This window comes from Anolis sagrei, chromosome 3 (assembly GCF_037176765.1).
Source record: "Anolis sagrei isolate rAnoSag1 chromosome 3, rAnoSag1.mat, whole genome shotgun sequence".
Taxonomy (NCBI): Eukaryota; Metazoa; Chordata; class Lepidosauria; order Squamata; family Dactyloidae; genus Anolis; species Anolis sagrei.
The window spans coordinates 117,581,806-117,596,813 of record NC_090023.1 but is presented as its reverse complement, the minus strand read 5'-3'; the positions used below and the strand labels follow the sequence as shown (position 1 = coordinate 117,596,813).

At 38.0% G+C, this 15,008-nt stretch overlaps 1 long non-coding RNA gene across 1 annotated transcript in view; it reads left to right on the top strand.

Moving 5' to 3' along the window:
* The first annotated feature begins 9,080 nt into the window (after window positions 1-9,080).
* LOC132769966 (uncharacterized) overlaps window positions 9,081-15,008 on the top strand; it is a 41,779-nt gene continuing 35,851 nt past the window's right edge. The window contains exon 1 of the long non-coding RNA XR_010909572.1: window positions 9,081-9,160. This is a non-coding gene — a long non-coding RNA (uncharacterized lncRNA). The remainder of the gene's footprint in view (window positions 9,161-15,008) is intronic.

Here is a 15,008-nt window from a genome sequence, read left to right as displayed (position 1 = left end):
TGAGATCAAACTTTGTGGTTTGAGCTCATTGGCTGATGTAGCTGACCAGAGTGAAAACTGCAGACTTCACCTGGGCTGGGCATCAGCCTAAATAAGCTCCTGCTGGCTGCTCTGATTGGCATTGACCTTTTGAGTACTAGTCCACTCAGCTAGCCTACATTGTTTGGACCCTTGGATGTGGAATTTGTGTTGCTATAGAATATTACAACTTTATCACAACTTTGGGAGGAGTTGGCAGGAGACCTAGATCCAGGATGTGGAGTAACTGTGCCCCTTAGGCATTGTTAATAGAAAAAATGGACCTGTTTAAACTGGAGATAGGTCTGGTCTGGCTCAAAGAGGCAAATGACATTATGGCAGTAGCAGGGAAAAGTCACCCAATAGGGTTAAGTTGTCCATGTGATCACTTCCCTTGTTACCTATGGAGTATCAATCTCATCAACTAACAAGTGGGTTGGTCAATGCCTGGATCTGGGACCCAAGTGTCTGTGTCAATCCTGTTTACAATTATTGTAACCAATAAAACAGAGTGTTCAACTGTTGCAAAATTCTTGTCATTCTGGGTTTTTTTTTCTCATTGGGCAGAGCAGACTTGCCCTGTACATACAAATAAATAAAAAAACACAAATGAACATTATTTCCAGTATTTTTAACATAATAAAAATTTATAACACAGTAATCGAATGATCTATTATTCTGTCCAGGCGAAATCTGTTGTTGATAACTTTGGGGTTCCTTGTCATCATTACTAATATATTTCTTTATCTTTAAATGTACCTGGACTGGGCAATACTCCAAATAGGGGGTCCTTCCAAAAGAGGAACTATTTTTTAGCAATTTTTCAAATAGAGGACTTTTTCTGCAGATCTTGGTGTATCTCTGCAATATAACTAACCCCTTTTATCCACATAAGTTCTTAAATATCTATCTTGATCTCTCCTACCACCCTGTTTTGTATGTCTTAAACAACAGTGAACTTGGCCCACAGAGACAAACTGCATTTTGGGAGCGACCCATATAATCTCAGCTGAGAACTCTTTGTGACAGAAAAAGTGTTTGATTTTCACAAACTGGGTGGGAGGGGGAGAGGGAACTAAAATTATTCCTACAATCAGTATAAATGAGCTACTATTGGTTTATGTATGGGAAAACAATCTGAGTTACAGTTGATATCTAGAGTTCACTTTTGGAATAATGTTCTAAAGCTTCAGAACAATAATTATAAAGTTTGCTAGAGACAAAAGTCACACATTCTAGAAGCTTCTTTACAAAATTTTATTTCTGACATTTTAGACATGATTGTAAATGCCTTTTGCTAATCTTTAGCAAGATAAAAATTGTAATTTCCAGCAGCCCTGGGTGATAAGCCCTTGGTGAGGAATGCTGGAAGCTGCAATCCAGTAACATGGACCCCCCCCCCCCCCACACACACACACACACTCATCTTAAGGTAATGAGAGACTTTATAGTTTCATCATAAAGTCCAGGCAAAGCATCCCACTTTGCTTGGCATCCAGGAGAAAAGTCCAAGCAGTGGGGCAAATCTGTTGCCTCGTGTGCAGCTCTCTCTCCACGATGCTTTCCTCATTACATAGGCAAAGCTCATCCTCACAGAAAGTCTCCATGTTGGTTCCATTGGAAGTCTCCCATTTTGGAGGAAAGCATCCAGCGATGCTTTCACCCCAATTGGGATGGAGCCTCCACCACACACATCAGGTAATGTCCAGCATGGGGATCTGTCCTCTAGATGAGTGAAAATGTCCCTGGGTGCCGAATTCATCCCATCTGATGAGGTCACTATACAGAATTTGATTTTGTATGTGATGTTAGTTTCAGAATGAATATGCTTTGAAACACTGCTTTACAGAAAAGGGTGACTTTACACAACCTTGACCAAAAAAAATATGTCCCTGGAGCTATTACTTCCAAGACCAAATAACATCTTTAGGGAGAGAGGATGTTAATAGCATTATGAGAAGTAGGAAAGTATTAACCATCACTAACCTGGGTCTTGGGACCAGTATTAACTATTTATTTCAAAAAATATCTCATACATGTATATTCAAAAACACTTTAAAATGATCAGTCATGTGGTTTGTTGAATACCGGCTTCCTGTTGTCTGCATTCTTATCCAGCTATAGACTCCAGTTAGAAACTATACTGAACTCTGAGTTGCTCTTCTTCATGGCTTATTTCTATAGCTGCTGATCTGAAATAGAAATGAATGAGAGAGAAAGGAGAAACAGCTATCTGATATGAGGAAAACAAACAGTAGTAGTTTTGTTAGTTTGAGATACATAGTTTGTGGCTAAAGCAATAAATACAGCTGATATAAAATATAGCTTATAAGACATCCAAACACAGCCAACTTGTAATCTGACTCTCAATGAAGTCATCACAAAGCTGAATCTGAATGTGGTACAATGTTACTAAGAAGAAGGTGTATTAATTTTTAAATTAAAACAATGTCAAGATGCAGCCAATTGGAGCTATAAACTTTTTAAAATAAACTTTGAGGGATCATTTTGTAACTTTCTTCTCTTCTAGTTCTTTTTCTCATCTATCAATATCTTATGGAGAATAGTCAGTTAAGATTTATATTCCATTTACAAAAATAATATATCCAAAAGCCAGAAAAGAAAATCAAAAGAATTACTTCATTTCCCCTATAAGTTATTTTTTTAAAGAAAATCTACTATGCACAGATATGTGTGAACTCATTGAAATCCATAAAAATCCATAAGAGAGGCATAAAAATATTTACAACTAAACCAATAAACTGGGTGAGAGCTTTAAAAGGTGCTTATGGAATGTCGTATTTTGCAAGTAAAGACTTGCACAGCCATTCGGTGTCAAAACACAGTCTGTGAAACATGATAAGATCTGTCATATTACAGCCAAATTAGTCAAATAAATGATGAAAACAGGAATGTAATCTGAGGTGAACTAATATGAAGATGCATTAGAGCTGTGTGTAAGGGTTCTTTTATTTTAAAAAATTCCTTAAATAAACCCAGTGAACATACAAAATATAGATCCCATGCACTGCAAAGAAATTAACAATTCCAGGTACATAAAAGTGTTGATAATGTGGTGGCTGACTTCATGTTTTATTTCAATTCTGTTATTGTTGTGCCACAGTTTTACTAGGGTAGTTGGGATATGTACCAGGCTAGTGTTCAAAACCACAGTGTTTACTCATAATTACTTAGCATTAACAATGAACAAAGTGTTCATTTGAGGAGCAATAAAAAGAAAAATTATAAGGACAACATAAGGACTAATTAATTTATTATAGCATACTTTCTGAGGACCATAGTCCACTGCATCTGATGACATGGGTAACAGTCCATGAAAGCTAACACTATAATAAATATGTTCATTTTGGGGGTTGCACAGGACTCTTCACTATTTTTCCTGTGACATATTATGGTAGTTCAATGCAGTCCAAACTATCTGATATGGGTCTAGACTTACCATATAATGCAGTTCAAACTGCATAATTTGGGAGTGTAGACCCAGTTCCAGTTTTCATCTGTGAAACTGTAGATAATACCACCTAGGAATAAATCCAAGGGAATCTATTTCTTGCTATCGGATCTGTCAGAAACTCTTTCAACCTCTCATGTTGAACTTATTTTATAGTAATTTCAGGTTGAAACTAGAAAACTTAATTATTCAGTGAGAAGTAATTCCCCCTTCCTTTGCTGAATAATAATAATGATGGTGATTGTGGTAAATCATTACTTTTTGTGACAGGAGTAACTTGAAAAACTGCAAGTCACTTTTGGTGTGAGAGAACTGTCCGTCTTCAAGAATATCGTCCAGGGTACACCCGGATGTTTTGTCATCTTGTGGGAGGCTTCTCTCATGTCCCTGCAAAGGAAGCTGGAGCTGATAGATGGGAGCTCACCCTGTTTTTTGGATTTGAACCTCTGACCTTTTGGTCAGCAGTTCAGCTGGCACAAGGGTTTAACCCATTGCACCACCAGGGGTTCCTGGTAAATAAAAAATAAATAAATATTAATATCACAGCATTACATACTTAATTAATTAATTAGGTTAATTAATTCATTAAGTTGTAATACGGCAGTAGCAACACAGCATAAGATAAATAAATCATTACATTTTATTTAAATCCCTATATTTCAAAATATTTTAATTTATGATCAAATTCCAATAATATACTAAATAAAGAAAAAATCCAAGATCCAGCTACAATTATTAAAACTTCTAAGAGTGAAATTAATAATAGGGCATACACTTGCATGCATGTATTTCTCATTTGGACAGAGTAAGTGATATTAGGAATTATTAATTCTTCAGTGAAATCTTAAACACCATAAAAAAAAACCAGGCTTGATTTAGTTGAACTCCTTTGCAAACCTAACTGCATCTCCTCAAAACATCCAGGTTCAGTATATGTATTTGCAGCTGTATTTTTAATACAATTTTTCATATAATTACATGACAATGTAATATCACATAGTGCTGCTGAAGTATGAATAGTTTATAGAAATTCACTGAGCCTCTGCTTTTACCAGAAGTCTCGGGGGGGGGGGGGGGGGAGGGGAGAGAGAAAGAAAACACAGTTGACGTGTCTGGAGACATGTTGGATTTGCCAAGTAAGATAGCGTGCAAATTTGAGTTGATTTGGATTTAAGAGGAAAATCATTCTATTTAAATTTTAAACCATCTTAAATATTGGTGGAATGTACAATGAAAAAAGCAAATTTCCCATGCAGATCTGCATCCAGAAAACATTAACTTGTTGCTTTTGCCTTGGAAGTAAATAAGAGAAAGGATGTTGACAATTCAACACAAATATATTCTGGTTGTTTCTCTCAAGATACTGCCAGCATAGAACCAAATCAGAGAGGCAAGCATCCTGGGAATTTATGGCCCTACAAATACAAACTGGCTGCATATGTCTGCTATCCACTTTAGGGCAAGTAATATTAGACATCTGTAAATACTGAAAGCCAAAGTATTTATGGTGTAGATGAAACTTTTTGTTTTTGCTTCCAATCCCCTCTCCAATTCACTTAAAGATAACATGAAGATAAACCTATCCTCCATCCCCTTTGGGTATTTTTAATTGCCTTGCCCTGTCGCTTTTCTTAGAAGATCCTATTTCTTCCATTAATTGCATAAAATGAGTGAATGTCATCCCACCTTTCGGACTGAAATGCTCCTTCCTGATTAGCTAGTAATTTTTCAGCCCTTTGCTTTTTTCCCCCCTTGAAAAGAAGGGAAGGCTGAAAGAGGAAATTGCTTTGCTGGCTGGTAGCCATGCTGAAGCTGAGAACATGTCTTTTAGCAAAGCAAAGCATCCCTGTGAATGGTTTACTTTTGAAAGGCCCAGAGACAATCCTCACAGTCATTCAGTAAAGCTGCTACTAAGACTCTAATGGAAGAAATAGAGACAACTTCCCTTGTGTATCTTGTGGTGCATCATATTAGGCAGAAAGCTGCTTGTAGGCAATTAATGTGCCACCAATCAATCTTTGGAATCTCTCATTTTTTTAAGAAGATAAGTAAGAGTTGAGAAAGGAGGAGAGAGAAAAAGAAGGAAAAGGAGAGAGAGTTTCACAAATGGTCAGCTAATCAATAATAGGGGCTTTAAAATCTTTATTGAAAAACCATAGTTCAGTGGAGCAAACAAAAAATCTCAGGCATCCTCGTTCCCCATAATAGAAGTTAGCAGTCTTATGACTGAGATTATCCTGAAGGTAAAATGCAAATCAGATTACTGGGCTAAATGAACCAATAGTCTGCTCTGGCATAATATAGCTTCTCCTGTTTTCCACCACCACAAAACTAGTGGCACTCTAAACCTAACTCATCAGGTCGATGTAAGAATAATAAGCTCCTTGAAAGAAGCATTGTCAGTTTGTTGTGCTTCTTTAAGGAGGAATGGGATGTATGTCAAATTAAGTAGTGAAAACGTGGAAGTTTAATCCATTCTTGAGGGAAAGAACCAAACATTCATGTCACACTTGCTTCAGCAGTGTTTTTCCCCAGATAGCTATCAAAACACTAAATATCTATTTAGTAGATTTTCCCAGTCAACAGAAACAATAATCATTTCTAGGATAGCACAACTGCATCACCCATGAAAGCCTACATAGGGTGATGGTCTCTATTTCAAAACATCATGAAATACCCATTGTCAGTCCACCATCTCCCTGTGATGAAGCCATCAATCATAACATGGTTCTAAGACTTAATTCATGCAATGAAGTCTGATTTCTTCTGTGGGAGCATCCTGTCCACTCCCCTTGCTGAAATTGTTTAATTTTTTAAAAAGTTAAACATTTGAAGAAGCAGCACAGCAGGAAGGTGAATTTATGCCACACACTTGGAAGTATGCCTTGAAATGGATTATATGTAGTTGATCTGCATTCTGACACTGAATTATGGCAGAATAGAGCCAGCCTCAGTTGTGTACTGTGAGCAGACGCGCAATGTCGCTTGCATAATGCCAGTAAGTAGCCACTATCTTGCACTGCAAGAACACTGCAGGATAGCTGCTTCCATGCAATAATGTCCATAGTCCCAAAGTAATTTTTTCTGAACTCTGGATATATGGTGTATAAAGCTAAGCACAATCTTGAGTTCAGTTGTGGGCTAGATTCATTTTGCATCTATTGAAGAGGGCAACTATTGAAGAAGTAGTGCAACTATAAGAATAGTTGCACTATTTCTTCAATAGTTGCCCTCTTCAATAGTTTCAAAGCTTTCTTGAAAAAATCACATTTTTCAAGATATAAGAGCAAAACGTTTGGTTAAATGAATTGGGAGAAGCGCAGAAGATTATAAGAACAAATACATATTTAAAATATTGATTTTTTTTTTAAGAAAGGAAGATTTTCTAGAGAGATGAGGGTCAAAAGTCCTGAACAGCAATTTGTCCATCCTCTGGAAGCCATTGGGTATGCTTTTTGTGAAATCATGTTTGTACATAATTTTTTTTGTTGGACATTATCCAAAAACTAATCCTGAATATCCTTGTCCAGATTGCCCTGACTAATGGACAGGACAGCAATTTCCTGAGCTACTCAGACCATTCCTGGACATCTGGCAACATTTAGAAATAGCAAATATGAATGGAAAAAATCTCCATGAAGATACACATAACCACATATCTTATATAATCTTAATAGTTGCTTAGTGAACAGGAAAACAAAAAGAAAACCACACAGAGATTCCAATCAACTACTCCAGGGTACATATTCCTGGCTAGATCTACAGTTACCTGCATCGAACTGCATTCTATATGTCTACACTGACCATAAAATGTAGTGTAGATCCAGCCTATGTTGAAGAAGATCGGAGTAGTCCCAAGTATTACTTCAATATTTCTTGGGGACATGGCAATGTAAATCTATAAGAGAGGAGGTTAATATTGTTTTCTATACTTATTTGGCTAAATAAATCATGTCAAACCCAAATTGTTCTCCTGAAACCTAGAATAAGAGGGGGGAGAACAATTTGTCCTAACTGATCATTTGTCTTTCAGAAATTTAAACATGTTGGTTTGAACCACTTTAATTGAAAGATCCTTTTAATTAGGACATTTAGAAACATTTAACTGATGGTGAAGTCTGCCAAACTAGTAGGTAATGTATTTCTGCCTACAGGTACTGCCATGCTTACAGAAATCATGCTCTGTCAGCCCTAGGTTCATGGGCCTCACATTCTTCTCCCACAGTGACACAAGTTCAGTAATAACAATGGCAAGTAACTGTACCCATCACCCCTCCTGTACCCCTGGGATTGTGTATGCATGTGTGCATAGACTGAGGGTGCAATTCCTTTGCATCAGATGCTGCCCAAAAACTGTAGAAGAGCAGAGAAAGGTCAAGGCATTTAACAGCAGAAAATGTGTCTCCAAGCAATCAGATTTTCAAATCAAAGCCATATTTACCTTCACAAATCAAAGCACATCATGCAAAAGCTTGTGATAATTGACTGAGCAGTTTCCCTATTCCATATATAAAACCAAGGAGTCAACAAAATCATGAATGCTTGCAGTTGGAAAATTCTTTAGAACATTCTGATATTCCTCTAGATCTGTGGTTCCCAGGCTTTGGTGCTCCAGTTGTTTTGGACTTTATTTTGTAACTTATTTGTCGGGATGCTTCCTGATCAATTAAATAACAAAAATGGATTTGTGTCATATTCAAGTTAGAACATGTTACTGCATGTTTGATGCTATCAGATTTGTTTTTGTTGCTCTGTATCAACTATCAGATACTGTTGCATAAGGACAGAAACACATAATGATAGGGTATGACACCTGCCAAATACCGTTGGAAGCCACCTGCCTGTTGCTAACACTTTTGAAATCAATGATCAAATATTCTTGACTCTCAAGTCCAGGTGCTGCATGTCTAATAGTCGCCACACTTGCCTACACATGAATATCTGCACATTTGAAGACTGATATCAGAAGAGCAGAAATGGGGTTTTAAAATATGCATTAGTTTTTTGCCCTGTAATATATTTCAAGAGGATGTTTGGTCTCTTTCTGCTTAGTGGGTTTTATGAGAAATATCTACAGACACATTCTACAGTTTGTGTCACAGATATGATGCTCAGTATCTTGCAGGAAAAACTCTCAAGATTGATTGCATTTCTTTTCCAAGACAGTAATTGGTTTCATTGACTGTGAGTAAATTTATATATGGCATCTTTCCATGGATATTCAAGGATCTGAGACATCTTGCTTTTCAACTCACATTGTCACAAACCTTTAATCCTACTTAAGACCCAAGCAATCTTGATCAAAGGTCTTGTGCATCTTAGTGTAGAAACATCACAAAACATCTGTTTAAAATGCTAAATGTATCAATAGTATACATATTCATTGTTTAACTTCCATATATATCAATCCTTTACATAAATATGCCCACACCTAATCTGTCCCATCTTGTTGATCTGCATATAAAATTCACACCCTAACATGTATAAATGTAATCTAGCCATGAAAGCAATTTGATCGTGAGTCATAGCTTTCCAAATGTTGATGCAATCATGAAAACTTCCTAGATTAGTTTGCAATATGGGGATGAAACCCCAATATACCATGCCAAGTTTAGGAATGATACTTCAAAATGTTGTCCTCTTCCATCTTGCATGTACTGGAGAATAGAGGTACATTTGCATAATTTAGCTAAAATTGCAATCTTTAAACAAGGAAAATGAATCTGATCCAGTTCTGTATTTCAATATTACTTCAGCTTTAGTGTATTCATGTAATAGAGAAGAAATGTGAAAATATTGAGATGACAGGAATTATGCCTAGTTTAATTTTTTTTTCAATTATTACTTCTTACACGTGGAACTTTGATTTAAGAGTGTTCCAAGTTAAGAGTATTTTGAGTTAAGAGCCATTGCTCGCCCTGGGTTTCACTTTGACATATGAGCAGTGTTTTGAGTTAAGAGTTAGTGCAGGAGGAGTGCTAGTGCTGGAGTACAAGGCTTTAAGACTTAAAGGGAGCAGGCTTTGTGCCTCATGCTCTTGTCCACTTTGGGAGGTTGCTTTCCACTTTGCTCTTCTCCGCTTTGAGGAACTTTGGGTTTGTCAATTTTGTGTGATTTTATTTCTGGTGCATTTGACTTCATGAAGAGAGAGAGTACAAGAGCGGGAGGGAAACTGGAATGAGTACTGTATGAAGAAATTACGCTTCTGCCTCTTCACTTTGTGATTTGTGTTTCCTTATCACAACTTTGTGCTTCTACCATTTTAAAGTTCATATTTCTTTTTTATTGTTCCATATGAATGTGAATGTATACATTATTTGTTATTTATAAAGTACATTTCCTTATTTAAAAACACATAAAATGGGGAGGGGGTGTCCGGGGGCTGGTACGGATTCACTTTGAGATAAGAGCAATTTGAGTTAAGTGTTCGGTCATGGAACAAATCAAACTCTTAACTCAAGGCATCACTGTACTTTAGAAAGGCATTAGTGGTAATATTGAAATGAAAAGTACTTGTAGTTAGGCTCACTGATAATTATTTTAATGATATTACATTGAATGGGATGTGACTAATTATAGTTTTTGTTTCCCTGATATGTTATTACTATTGATTTTTGATCCTCCAGTTCTTTTGCTGTACTTTATGTTGTGTTTGGTTCTTTTTCAGCCAGTTTGTTTTAACCAGTATTGTGATTTTATATTTATATAAGGAAAATGATGCCTAATCCTAACAGGAGGATTATAGTGCATTAAATAGATGAAAGATGGAGTTGGTCATCGAATACTACAATAGTAATTTATTGTTTTCTCACCTCGAAGCTGAATGATTGATCAACAAAAAGGAACAAAGGAAGGAAGAAAAAGAAGAAGAAATAACTTTAATCCATAGACATCATTCAAATACAGGCAGGCCTCAAGTTATGAACAAGAACAATTATGTAGCTTTGTTCTTAAGTTGAATTTATGTGTAAGTCAGAACAGGTACATTTTTAAAGTGTAACTCTGCTCTATCTATCTATCCAGGCATGTGGCCGGGGGGGGGGGGCTTGGGGGGCTTCAGCCCCCCCCCCCCCAAAAAAAATTCTCATGTTGGTCCGCAAGAAGGCCTTACTGGTACATTATTTAAACTGTTATGTTTATTCATATCATGATCTGATCACCATGCTCAATATATCCCATATGCATGGGGGTACTGGGGTAACAATACAAAAGGTTTGCTAGGGTAGACCCTCTTTCATTCAGACTCAGCCCCCCCCCGAACCCAACTCAGCCCCCCCCCCCCCCAAAAAACAAAATCCTGGCTACGAGCCTGTATCTATCTATCTAAGCTTTGGATCACATAGGCAAAGGTGAACAGCCTTGTGGAATTTGTTTGGCTGTCTGCCCCCCCAGTTCAGGAGATTCCACCTTACTTTCTGTCCTTGTGATAATTAGATTTTGAAAAAAATGGCTTGTTCTGGAAACAAGGATTGATGATAAAACTTCAGTGGAGATATGTTTTCCCCATGATAACTCTTTCAGGAGTGAACTCTCCTTCTGGGGGCAAATTTATTTCACTTCCTGTTATCTCAGCCCTGATCTTAACTAGAAATCAATTATAAGTCATATGTTTGTAATTCGGGGACTGCCTGTAAATATTGAAAATTATTCATATGCCTCCCAGCACCAATGAGCCATGATTGCAACAAAGACTCAAAGCTGTTTTACACTGAAAGGAAAATCAAGGAAGCAGTGGAAGATCTTCTATAAAGATCTCTCTTTTTTTTGCTTTTTGTGTTTTTTAAAAAATCTATAAAGATCTTTATAACATTGGCATTCAGAGACACATTCCTTCGTGCACATGGATCAGGACAATTTGTTGAAACTGATGAGAAGCTATGTTGTGTGTAGGACGCTCCCTCAAAACAAACAACCAGAAATCTCCAAAGTGAAGAGAAAGCTAAAATAAAGACATGTGAAAGGAGGATCCTAAAACAAAGGCAGGACAAACTCCAGATGCTCCTTTCCCCCCTTCTTTGGAAGATGCTAACATCTAGCAAATTTGTAAAACACCATATAAATATTTGGGCTGTGTGGCTCCAGTTGTTGTTTCTCCACTCCCTCCTTTCTGTCCCAAGCATGGATCATTCATTTTGGTTCCCACTATACTCAACTCCTTGATAGGAAAAAAACAAATACACAATGATTTACTGTTGACTTTGTGGCTCTTTTAAGTACAAGAGATGATGAAAACAGAGACAAATGACTTGCCAAGAGTGGCCGTGAGAGCAAAACAAGAAGTTTGGAATGTTCAAAAATTCTTAGAAACTTCTCCTTTTAACCAAACATGGGCAATGGAGAATGCCTAGTAAAACAAACCAATAGTTACATGGTGATGGTGGTACTTTTCAAAAAAAATGTTAAATACATCAATTTTTACAACTTTGTATTGAAAAGAAAGCTGAGAATTACCGCCGCCCCCCTACAATATTCTTTATTGTCTTGTCAATTTACTCATCCTGATTATCCACTTTTTTATATCTACAAACATAACCAAATGTTTTACTCAATATACTCAAATATAAGCTGAATTTTTCAGCCCTTTTTGGGGGGCTGAAAAATCCTCTCTTGTCTTACATTTTAGTCAAAGGGAGGAGAGCAGAGGATTGTATCTGTGGAGGAGGAGATGAGGAAGACCGGGGAGGGGGGGGCAGTCGAGAGAAGGAAGGCTGCTGCTGCTGCTTCTCTGGGAGGAGGGACTTTACAAGCCCGCCCACCATCCTACTCCTCCTCTTCCCACCACCATGCCTTTGCTTTTGCTTCGTCCTCTTCTTCTCTGCTTCGAAAGAAGGGGAGGAAGGAGAGGAAGAATACATCACTCACTCTGCAGCCAAGCCACTGCCACTGCTTCAGGAGAGGATGAAGGAGAGGAAGGGGACAAAGCGGCAGTGGCAGCGGCGATGTGGCTGCAGGGTGAGCATCATCCTCTTCCTCTCCTTCATCCTCCTATATATGGTATATTGATTCCCAGAATTCCCATTAAAATCATTGAATTCCAAATGAACATTATGTTATAGCTACATCTTGAAAAATATCCAGATGTATATAGGCTTCTGGGACATCCAAATCCAGGGCTGATATCTAGAGTGCATCTGATCCACTGGGATAGCTTGCGGCTCACTTCCATGTAGCTACTGCTCCTAGCTTTGGAGCTTCATTTGAGGCCATCACAGGTGTTTCTGTTGGTTGCATGGGCACTCTATTCCAACATCAACAAAGGAGCCTGGGATGGCTAGGAGCTCTGACAAAGTTCCGTGACCAGATAAGAGTGATAGTAGTAATTATGTGGACATAATCCATCCATTCATCAGCACAGGGGGAGAGTGATAGCATCAGTGTTTATTCTGGGCAGTGTATTGAGCCAAATCAGATCTGATCCCACTGTTCAGGCTGCCTCAAAGCCACAGAGTACCCTTGAGTTTCCAGCAAAGTTTGAAATCTTCCCCAACATTTCTGAACGCAGAGCAAAGTCAGTTTAAAATCTACAATACTCACCGGAAGCTACTGTATGTCGTGGGACAGTCAGCTGTCTATTTGCATGAGTCCAGGCTTTTTGATGGCATAGTCAAGCCCTTAGACTGAATTTTAAAGGATTCAAAACTCTGAACTATGTCAGCAAAATAACTTCCTTGGTAGCTTCTTTAAATCTTGGATTAAAATATACCAACCAGGACTGCTTAGGAACTATTTTTCTTTATTAAGTCTGCACTGGGACCAAATAGTTCTACTACATCAAAATTGAATACCTTGTATTGCAGAAACTGCTTTTAGGTTAAAAAAAAAAGACGTTCAGTTTTCTGTCAACCATTGGCATTGCTAGGAGAAGAGCTGTCTTGGGTGATTTAAGAATTATGGGGTGTACATTCTATCATGTTTCCTTGTGTTAGTTTTACAGCAATACCTCTCACTAATAAAATCTTCAGATGGCTAATTTAACCTAAGGAGACAAAGAATTCTCAAACTTTAGAATGCCCTTTCGAAAGAAAGTTGCTCTATTCTCCAAGGGAAGTTCATCTATATGAATTAACATGTTGTTTTCTTTCTCCTGACCTCTACAACAGAGCTGGAAAACCCATTGTGATGGCCCCACAGCTCTGAACCTTGGACTCTTGTCACTTATTTTGCCCTTTTAACCCCAGGATCTCTCCCTGAATATGGTGCTCAGGCCCAGAGGTGGCCCTAGGTAATTTTCAATGGTAAGCAAACAGTATTTTGCCCCCCCCCCCCCAACCAATCATTTATATATATTTTCTGTTTGTCGTGGGAGTTCAGTGTGCCATATTTGGTTCAGTTCCATCACTGGTGGAGTTCAGAATGCTCTTTGATTTTAGGTGAACTATACATCCCAGTGACTACAACTCGCATATGTCAAGGTCTATTTTCCCCCAAGAACACTTCAAGAGCACCCCTGGGCAAAATCAACTGTACTGCGAATGCTTACTTTGCATAATGGGTTGAGCCGCCCCTGCGGAGTCAGGCCTCAAGATTATCTGTATTATGGAAAAAATGCTGTGATGATTAATGGGTTCAATGAATAAAACACAAGTTACAATGAGTTGTAGAAATGAGGGACTTTATCATCTTAACCCAGTATTCTGGTATAGTCACATTAACATAAGTAGTTGATGCATCTTGGGTTGAGCACTGTCTCTTCATAATCTGAATGGAGCCAACTTGCCTTTCTATGGCCCCACAAACATATTTCCACACACCCTCATAACTTTGCCAGTTTGGGAATGACAAGGGGAAGAGAAGGACAATTCTGCTCCTTGATGTCATTTTATTGTCAAAATGCTGGCACATAAGTGAAAAGGACATTAAGATCAGTGTGCTGCCGCACGCTGGGCCTGTGCATATGACTGTAGACAGGACATAAATTCCGTGTGCCCAACGGGATGCCAGGGCTGCCTCAGATTAAAGGCCCTTGGACCTCCCCAAAACAAAGTTCTGTAGAGGCTTAAAGTAAGTCCAACAAAGTTCTTTATTGATGAAAACAAACAGGTACTTTAAAGCTTTCTTAACAGTCTATTGGCTCTTGCAATCTTGTTCACTGGGAACAGGCACTATCTTCATAACTGTATACTAACTAATGGGGAAATCCTTAACTTCTAATCTGGGCAGTCTGTACTTGCCTCTGTTGGCATGGAGCCCCTGCACCCAGTACCAACTGCGTCTGGCTTCCGCAAGCTCTCAAAACCCTGTTCAGATCTTACCCATATCTTTCCTACCAATCAGCCTTCACTCTGGCTGAAGCTACACTGCCAAATAATGCAATTCCAACTGCATTGTATAATGTTCAAACTGCATTATTTAGCAATCTGGATCCAGCCTAAGTCTCTGACCACTCTCATTCATCTCCAAACAGCATGGCCAGTGTGTTATGTATTTTTTATTTTTTTTTCTTATGTAATTTATAAAATGCTTTTTGCATTGACACCCAAAGTGGTATTTTATTGCACTTTTGGTATTCAGGTACCAT